Source organism: Protopterus annectens, chromosome 2.part2, assembly GCF_019279795.1.
Source record: "Protopterus annectens isolate FY-2018-M chromosome 2.part2, PAN1.0, whole genome shotgun sequence".
In the NCBI taxonomy this organism is placed as follows: domain Eukaryota; kingdom Metazoa; phylum Chordata; order Ceratodontiformes; family Protopteridae; genus Protopterus; species Protopterus annectens.
The window spans coordinates 117034652-117044755 of record NC_056730.1 but is presented as its reverse complement, the minus strand read 5'-3'; positions in this window follow the sequence as shown (position 1 = coordinate 117044755).

Genomic DNA, 10104 nt, shown 5'->3' with positions numbered 1-10104 from the left:
CAATGGCATGAAAATTACAGAACCAACTGATATTGCCAACATCCTGACAGACAGGTCCAGTGCTAACTTTACCCCCCCCTCTCATCCCCTAAAGGGACCATATCTATACAGGAAGAATGCAGGTAAAAGCTGCACTCTCTAAAGCCAAAAACACAGCATCCATAGGACCAGACAACCTCCCAGGCTGCGTTTTACACAAACTTCAAAACGAACTGGCTCTCCACCTAAGCACCATGTTCAATCATAGCCTCATGAGAGGCTTTGTGCACACTGAATGGTGCACAGCAACAGTTGTCCTACTTCACAAAGGGGGAGCCACCACTGATCCTGGGAACTATCGACCTATTAGCCTGACGAGCCTGGTCTGTAAGGCCATGGAACATATCATCATGGAACTCATAAACAAAGACATTGGTAACCTCCAAACTCTGGACCCTACCCAGTTGGGGTTTGTGAAAGGCCGATCATGCCTCCTGAACCTGATCGACTTCTTTGAGGCAGTCACCAAAGCCATAGACAAGGGTATGGTGGTTCACACAGCCTATCTTGACCTTACCAAGGCTTTCGACACCATCCCCCATTCTGGAATTATAGCTAAACTCACTAAACTAGGTATAAATCCCTACATCACAAGATGGGTTGCCAACTGGCTCACTGACAGAACCCACACTGTAAAAGTTGCAGACTCCAAATCTGACTTCAAACCAGTGACAAGTGGAGTATCACAGGGTTCAGTCCTGGGACCTCTCCTGTTTGGTTTCTACTTCTCTGAAGTACAGGCTAACAGAGAAGGCCTTTGACTAACGAAGTTCACAGATGACTGCAAACTAGGAGCCATAGTCGAGTCTCCAACTGATGTGGACATCCTACATTACGGCCTCACTGAGACAGATACCTGGTGGTAGAGTCATGGCCTCAAGCTCAATGCCAAAAAGTGCATTGTCATCCCCTTTGGTAAAAACTCTGTACCCATGAACTACCACATAGGCGGCAGTCTACTTAATGCTGAATGTGTGATAAGAGACCTTGGGAACCAGGTGGACATTAGTCTCTCCTTTGATAATCACATTACTACAGTAGTCAGGAAATCCAGCTACATGGCACATCACAAAAGGGTTCTCATCCAGGAAAAAAGAGGTCATTGTTCCCTTCTACTCGACACTCATTAGACCCATTATAGAGTACAATGTCCCTTTTGGAATGTACCTCACAAGACATCTGCAGCAGCTGGAAATGCCACAGAAGTACCTCACAAAGAGGATTACTGGTCTCAAACAGATGCCCTACACTGATCGTCTCAAAAAACTCCAGCTTTACTCCGTAGCATATCGCCTACTCTGAGGTGATCTCTGCCTAACATATAAAGCTATGATAAAACCCAGAGCTGTTGGACATGCTAAACCAAAAGAAATCCCAATCTCTCCGAGCTCCACGCTCTAGGGACCTAAACCTTGTCACCACAATAAACAGGACATGATTGAGGGATAGATTCCTGTCCCAGAGACTTCCCATACTCTGGAACAAGCTACCCATCTATGTAAAGCAAAGTTCCTCATTAACACTCTTAAAGAAAAATCTTGATGAGTGGATGGGAAATAGGAAATACACCCCAGGGATCACTTCTGTGTCTCTGCTCAACAGGGGCACTGGAAAATAACTTTCTTGGGTGGCGTAAGCCAGGGAACCTTGTTGGCTAGGCTTACTTAGGCCCTTGACCTATGAATCTATGAATCAATAACCACGTATGAAGAACAAAATGTGAATCATCCAGTTTCTATGATTTGTTTAAATAAAAGGGATTCTTCTGATTTTATCTGACATATCAAGAATGTTGTTGTTGATAAGAAATGCCTTTTTGTTTCTATTGTTATCCAGTCACTCTATACTATATCAAAGGATGCAGGGTTGGAATATGTGGGAGTGATGTTTAGAGATGTGGAGCATCTTCAACAAAAATGTCAGATCAGTGATTGAGATCCTCTTCGTAGTATTGTCTAATAATTATATACATTCAATTGTAAGTTTTATTGACAAATTAAAAGCATTGCCATAGTATGGGCAGCAATAGCCCCACTAAACTAATTCATTTTAGCATGTTAGAAAAAGGTTGCATATTTATAATTCAGATTATTGGAGTAATGTCTTTTATAAATGTTACATAAATTACTTTTTTGATGTAGAGGTCTAATAATTTTGGTTTACCCTGTTTTACGAAATACCTTATTATGTGCACCATAGGATTAATTTTTCCTTCACTTATGATAACAACATTGTGAATTTTTGGGTGTTATTTTATATGAAAAAGATGGTTGGTTACCTGGCCACAAAATATTTTTAGAAGATAGTCATAAGTAATGGATATTTATGACAATATGTGGTAAAAAGGGCAAACAAAGAGAGTAAGTAGTTCGGCAAAGGCACAAGGTGCCTATACAAAAGAAAAGAACATTTTATATCAGATGTTTGGGAGAAGGGGATACACCGAACTGAATTTCATGGGAGTATAACTTCTGTGTTGCAAGAGAGAATGTCTGTATTTCAAGTGCTGATCAAGCAGATGGTGGCAGAAAATAATAACATTGCAAATACCACTAGAAGAGAGCATGACAGAGATATAACTGTGACCTTATTGCATACTGATAATACTCGTGTCATTCATCATCATCATGACTCATGCCATTAGCACTGTAATATCTAACAAAATGGAGATTTTAAGTAGCCACACTGGTTTAAAGGGCACATTGGGTGACATTCCTTGATTTAGTATGAGGAAGGCAACAAATATAAAAGAGATATTGCAACATGGTCAAAAGTAAACTGTTAAGGCCAAGGCAAAAAGATGACTATGTTTATGGGCAGTACACGTCAATAACATTAGCAGATTATGTCTAGTACTTCATATGTAAAGATAAATGGTATGGATATAGCTATACCTGGAAGATTTACATGTAAGTCTAAGAATATTTAATTGGTTATGTTTGTTTATTGTCTTGTATTTTATGTAGGAAAATATAGTAAATGCTTAAAACAAATATATGAACACTGTCCATCACTAAAGAAAAAGAACACTAACAGTCCCCCCCACACACACACACACACACACACACACACACGCACACACGCACACACACACACGCACACTTGATCTTAGCCAAAGGGCTCCCCTATGTAGACCTTTCCTAAAATGTAGGGGTACCATGATTGTATTTGCTGTAATAGATGAAATTGTTCTGCAGCCAAGATGTGGTAACATTTAATAATTATTTTAAACTGAATGAATATAGGAGACAAGTTAAGCTAAATGAGTCAAGTGGCAGGGATTACAGGAAGTACTACATTTTAGACCACCATTGATTATTGGAACATCAAGGCATTAGCATCCAGTTTTATATAATGCAAGATTAGATATATTAAATGTTTTAAGAGATGTATTCATTTTTAAATAAAATGCTGTTTTAATGAAATATTATTGTTTTGTTATTACTGAATGCCATTTATGATTGTTTGTGAGGAGTCATTTGATTAGTACTTCTGTTATTTAAAATGTTTCACATCCACTTATTCACTGTCTTGCCTAATGAAATGCATGTTAAGTGGCAGTGCTTACAGTGCTAATTAGAAGTGTAACAAGTCTTTAATGTTATGCCGTGTTGATTTTCTGTATTTGGATTTTCTGGGATTTTTACAGGCAACCAGACTATTCTCATTGCTGTTCTCATTTGTTTGTGTGCTTACATTCAGAAAGTTACAACTCCAGTACAAGAAAAATAAGATTGTAGTATTGTATGTACCTAGAGTAAATGGCAAGGGGAGCTGATGCAGAATTCAGGGTAAGATGGTGGCCATATACCTGGGATGTGACATAGGGAGATAAAAAAACGTGTCCAAGGAAGTAGCAGTCAAAAAAACATACGCAAGCTGGAGAAATCACTTTATGAAAACACAGCAAAAAATACAGCAAAGCTTTCAGGCATAAAAAAACCCTTCTTCAGTGCATTACAAATCACTAATGAAAAACATGCTGGATTTATAGAGGGTCATCATCACATGACCAGCAGCCCATTGGTCATATGACATACACATAAAAAATTAGAACAATAAGATAGTTTAAAATTCATATTAAAACATTACAATACACATATTACTTTAACTTAGTATGTTGTAAATATTTAAGAACAGGTTCTAGAGTAACAACATAATTGAGTCCTGGTGGTTGATCTGCCTCTAGCCTAATTATCCATTCATATTCCTTTAATTCAAGCATATTATTAATATCTCCTCCTCGTATTGTTGTACCAACAATACAAATAACCCTGAAGGAAAATCTATGTTGACTACCATTTTCTAAAATATGTTTATATAATGCATTAGTGGCCACTGACCTCCTAATTTCTGATCTATGCTCAACAATTCTATCCTTAAGCTTTCTTATAGTTTTACCTATATAGAAAGATGAGCATTGGGAACAAGTAGCCATATATACAACAGATGGGGTATTACATGTAGCTTTTAAATTAAAGGTATACAATTTATTCGTTACTGGATGTTTAAACTGATGGCTAGTTTGATCAAAAATATCAGAACAACAAGAACAGTTAAAACATTTACAAGTACCCGGTTTATCAGGTATAGATGTAGAAATAAGGTTTAAATCCTTGTAGCATAATTTTTGCTTAAGAGTTTTCATATTTCTGAAGGAAAAATATGGTCTGTCACCTAAAACTTTTTTAACGTTCGTACAAGCCATTAAAATCAGCCAATTTTTCTGTATAATTTCCTTAATTAAATGTGTTTTTGCATTGAAAGAAGTGGCAAACCTAATTTTAGTATCAGATTGCCTTGTTTCAGTCATTCTAATCCCTTCTGTATAGATGGGTTTAAGCGTAGTGCTTCTATCAGCTATGCTTTTATTTTTAAGTTCTAACAACAGTTTACTGTTATAGCCACTGGATGCCAATTCCTTGAACATGACATCAAGTTGTAAGTTAAACTTGGTATCCTCTGTGTTTAATTTACTCACTCTACCAAACTGTGAAGTTACCACGCTTCTAAAAACATGTGGTGCATGCATACTATGGAAATGTAAATACCTTCCCGAGTGTACTTCCTTCTGATGTACACTGGTATGAAAACAATCCTGTTTCCTATATAACATTAAATCTAGAAAGACTATTCTTTCATTTGAGCTTTCCATCTTAAATTTTAGAAATTCAGTAGTACCATTTAGATATTGTAGAAAATCATTTAGTTCAGTCTCTGTACCTTTCCATAGCATAAAACAGTCATCTACAAAACGTTGGTAGAATACAACCTTATCAGCAAACTGATTATCATCATTTAATATAAATTTCTGTTCCCAACTATATAGAACTAAATTGGCGTAAGTATTCGCCGTTGATGTACCCATGGCTACGCCAGATGTTTGTAGATATAATTGTTTATTGAACAGGAATATGTTATTAGTTAAAACTATATCAAGCAGGCTACATATATTCTCTACCTTACATGATGTTAAAGGTGACTGTGTAGTTAAAAATTCTCTAATGCTTTCAATCTCATAGCCATTAGGTATTACTGTGAAAAGTGATGCTGTATCTAATGTTACAAATAGTATATTACCCTTCACTATTTCCTTTGCTAATGGAGTATGGTACCATTCTCTTAACTTTGATAGAAAATCAGTTGTATCTTTTAAGACTGTGCTACAATGATCCAAAAATGGATGAAGTTGTTGCTGTAAGTAAATAGATATTGGCTCGGTGATCCACCCCCCCCCCCGACACTATGGGTCTCATGGGGGGCTCACTCATAGATTTATGTATTTTAGGAACGCCATAAAGGCATGGAATAACAGGACATGGAACAGTGAAGAAATTAAACAAATCTATATCAATATCATTCTGTATTTGTAAATCATATATTGCCATGTTAATGTTACTGATACACTTCTTAACATCACTGATATTAATACTTCTAAAGACTGTATCATCATTAAGTAAAGACAGTACGGAATCTACATATTTAGTCTTATCCATAAGTACAATAGCATTTCCTTTATCTGCTGACTTGATAATAATGTCTTGATTACTAATTAATGACTTAATTGCCTTATGTTCTAGATATGTCAAATTGAAATTTGTAGGTGTTAAAGAATTTTTATATAACTTCCTAATTTCTAGTTCAATAAAGTCTCTCATAAGTAATGAGACTAACCCGTTGCTACAATTTGCCATTATGGAAAATCCTAATGTGGAAGGTAATACTCCTAAGAATATTGAATGTTCGACTGAATTAGTGAAGAAGTTACAATATTTTGAAAAGAAATTATGTACTTTTAAACGCTTGCAATGGCAGCGTTTTAGTTTCTCAGCCTACTTAGATAGAGGAATTGTCCCAAGAGGCCTTAGGATACTAAAGATGCCTTCGTATGGGAACGTCTATCCAATCCTATTAAAACGCTGGCAGCAGCTTAATATAAAGCTGAGCCTTGATTACATGGCTTTGATGAACGATTTTTTTACTGAAATAGAAGCAGATCTGAAAAAAGAAATAAGTAACCTTGACAACGAGTTACATGATTTAGAAGCGTTTCAGAGTAATAAAATCTTATATGAGCAGTTGTTTAATAGAGTATGCGCCTTAGATAGACGCCTCGAGGAATCCAAGAAGAAAAAACTGCTACGTGACATTAATGATTTTTCTTTAGGTCAAATTTTCTCTTGGCCTAAACCTATAACACAGGGCTCTATTAACAATGGGGCTAACTATAAAAACAATAAAAGAACACCCCTTGATACTCTTGATACTTTTGAAGACACACCCATTAGTTCTAAACAATGAGAAACAGCAGCTACAGCTGTGAACACTGGCCAATCAGAGGGTACGATCATAGCGACACCCACTAACCCGCATAACGTCGACGTAGATGTACTTGAAGTAGAGAAACGCCCACTAGATAGAAAGGAGAATGGAGTCCAACAGCGTTGAAGACTACAACAAACAACGCTAAATTTAGCGCGCTTTCAGCTAACTCAGGCTGAAGCAGTCATGGAACGAAATACATCTAAGACGAGGACGACAACAGTCAGGATCCCTACTCCAGTGAAGAGGAAAAATGAGAGCCCTTTAGGACTAAGCAAACAAGTCCGAAGATAAAACAAGGTATCTTGAATTTATCTGGCTTCGTGTTAAATGAAGCACACTACTCATTATTGCAAAAGGGACTAAACTTTATTCCAACAGCTAATGATGATGCTGTGCATATACTGACTGATCTTAAGCTATTTGTAAGAACAGTGACATTGAAAATGTTGTTTGGTAATACCTGTAAAGTTGGAGCCTTGTGTAAACGGCGTAGTACGTTTATTCCTAGTAATGTACCAGTGTTAACTGCTTTTAATGACATATGTGAACTAGAAATTAAGAAGTTATATAAAAATTCTTTAACACCTACAAATTTCAATTTGACATATCTAGAACATAAGGCACTTAAGTCATTAATTAGTAATCAAGACATTATTATCAAGTCACTTACGCCAATTTAGTTCTATATAGTTGGGAACAGAAATTTATATTAAATGATGATAATCAGTTTGCTGATAAGGTTGTATTCTACCAACGTTTTGTAGATGACTGTTTTATGCTATGGAAAGGTACAGAGACTGAACTAAATGATTTTCTACAATATCTAAATGGTACTACTGAATTTCTAAAATTTAAGATGGAAAGCTCAAATGAAAGAATAGTCTTTCTAGATTTAATGTTATATAGGAAACAGGATTGTTTTCATACCAGTGTACATCAGAAGGAAGCACACTCGGGAAGGTATTTACATTTCCATAGTATGCATGCACCACATGTTTTTAGAAGCGTGGTAACTTCACAGTTTGGTAGAGTGAGTAAATTAAACACAGAGGATACCAAGTTTAACTTACAGCTTGATGTCATGTTCAAGGAATTGGCATCCAGTGGATATAACAGTAAACTGTTGTTAGAACTTAAAAATAAAACCATGGCTGATAGTAGCACTACGCTTAAACCCATCTATACAGAAGGGATCAGAATGACTGAAACAAGGCAATCTGATACTAAAATTAGGTTTGTCACTTCTTTCAATGCAAAAACACATTTAATTAAGGAAATTATACAGAGAAATTGGCTGATTTTAATGGCTTGTACGAACGTTAAAAAAGTTTTAGGTGACAGACCATATTTCTCCTTCAGAAATATGAAAACTCTTAAGCAAAAATTATGCTACAAGGATTTAAACCTTATTTCTACATCTATACCTGATAAATCGGGTACTTGTAAATGTTTTAACTGTTCTTGTTGTTCTGATATTTTTGATCAAACTAGCTATCAGTTTAAACATCCAGTAACGAATTAATTGTATACCTTTAATTTAAAAGCCACATGTAGTACCACATCTGTTGTATATATGGCTACTTGTTCCCAATGCTCATCTTTCTATATAGGTAAAGCTTAAGGATAGAATTGTTGAGCATAGATCAGAAATTAGGAGGTCAGTGGCCACTAATGCATTATATAAACATATTTTAGAAAATGGTAGTCAACATAGATTTTCCTTCAGGGTTATTTGTATTGTTGGTACAACAACACGAGGAGGAGATATTAATAATATGCTTGAATTAAAGGAATATGAATGGATAATTAGGCTAGAGGCAGATCAACCACCAGGACTCAATGATGTTGTTACTCTAAAACCTGTTCTTAAATATTTACAACATACTAAGTTAAAGTAATATGTGTATTGTAATGTTTTAATATGAATTTTAAACTATCTTATTGTTCTAATTTTTTATGTGTATGTCATATGACCAATGGGCTGCTGGTCATGTGATGATGACCCTCTATAAATCCAGCATGTTTTTCATTAGTGATTTGTAATGCACTGAAGAAGGGTTTTTTATGCCTGAAAGCTTTGCTGTATTTTTTGCTGTGTTTTCATAAAGTGATTTCTCCAGCTTGCGTATGTTTTTTTGAATGTGACATAGGGAGGACAATATAAGACACCATAAACAGTATTATGCCGAGAATCATCAGAATTATCAGAACAGCTGAACGATTTTATAGAAAGGAGACAAAGGCATGCACCTTGCTTGGGAAAGTAATGCTATTAATATTAGTTGGCCCTGGTAACATTTTATGTTTACAGATGTTTACCAGTCTCATACAACTTACATGAGTAACATATGATCCAGGAAGACCAAGAGAAGGGTGGAAAAGAAGGACAGATAACAAAGGGAAGACTAACAACTCAAGGAGAAGATACAGGCTGCAGAGCACCACACCTGCCAGTGTACACAGCAGCTGTTATCATACCCCATTGGATAAAGGATGTACAGAGCAAAAGGATAAAGAAGAGGATGAGATATTTAAATAATAATGGGATGGCTTCCTGGATGATGTAACAAAGTGGGGATATATGAAGTGGGATCAAGTGCATAGAGGAAGAGGGGCTTGGTAGAGTTATTCTTAGTACTACAAAGGAAGCTAAGTAAGCAGAACACATAAGGCGGTTTGCTTATTTTATGGACGAGAGAGCTAGAAGTGAAAGAATGAATTTCAGATATTGGAGCAACACTGGTTGGCATATTTAACCCTAAAGAGAAGTGGAAATGAGGAAAAAAGATGAGACCAAGATAATAAAAGGAAGAAAAGGGGGAGATGTTTGCTTCTTAGATACAATAAGAATGGATAAAGAAACATGGATAACTAGCATGTTATTATGATAGGGAAAAAGAAGTCATGACCAAGGAGGAATTGGGCATAGGTCACAAAAGGAAGTGTGTTTTAACTGATCTGGAATGAAAAGTATAACTCCAGTGTAGCAAACTATCCTTCACTGGTCTTTGTTGAATCTGGATAGATTGAGGAAGGGTATCAGGAATAACTGCAGTGAGTGTTAGAGGTGTGGCCATCTACAAAGTAAAATGTTGCTTTTGGAATATGTTTGGGCAAGAGAGTTATGGACATATGGAGCTGCATTGTATGGGGAACCTGGGAATAAATATGGTTGGAAAGGGAAAAGGAGCAGAGAATACTGGTATCTTTGTTTAGGAACTGGAAGTATGTAATAGAAAA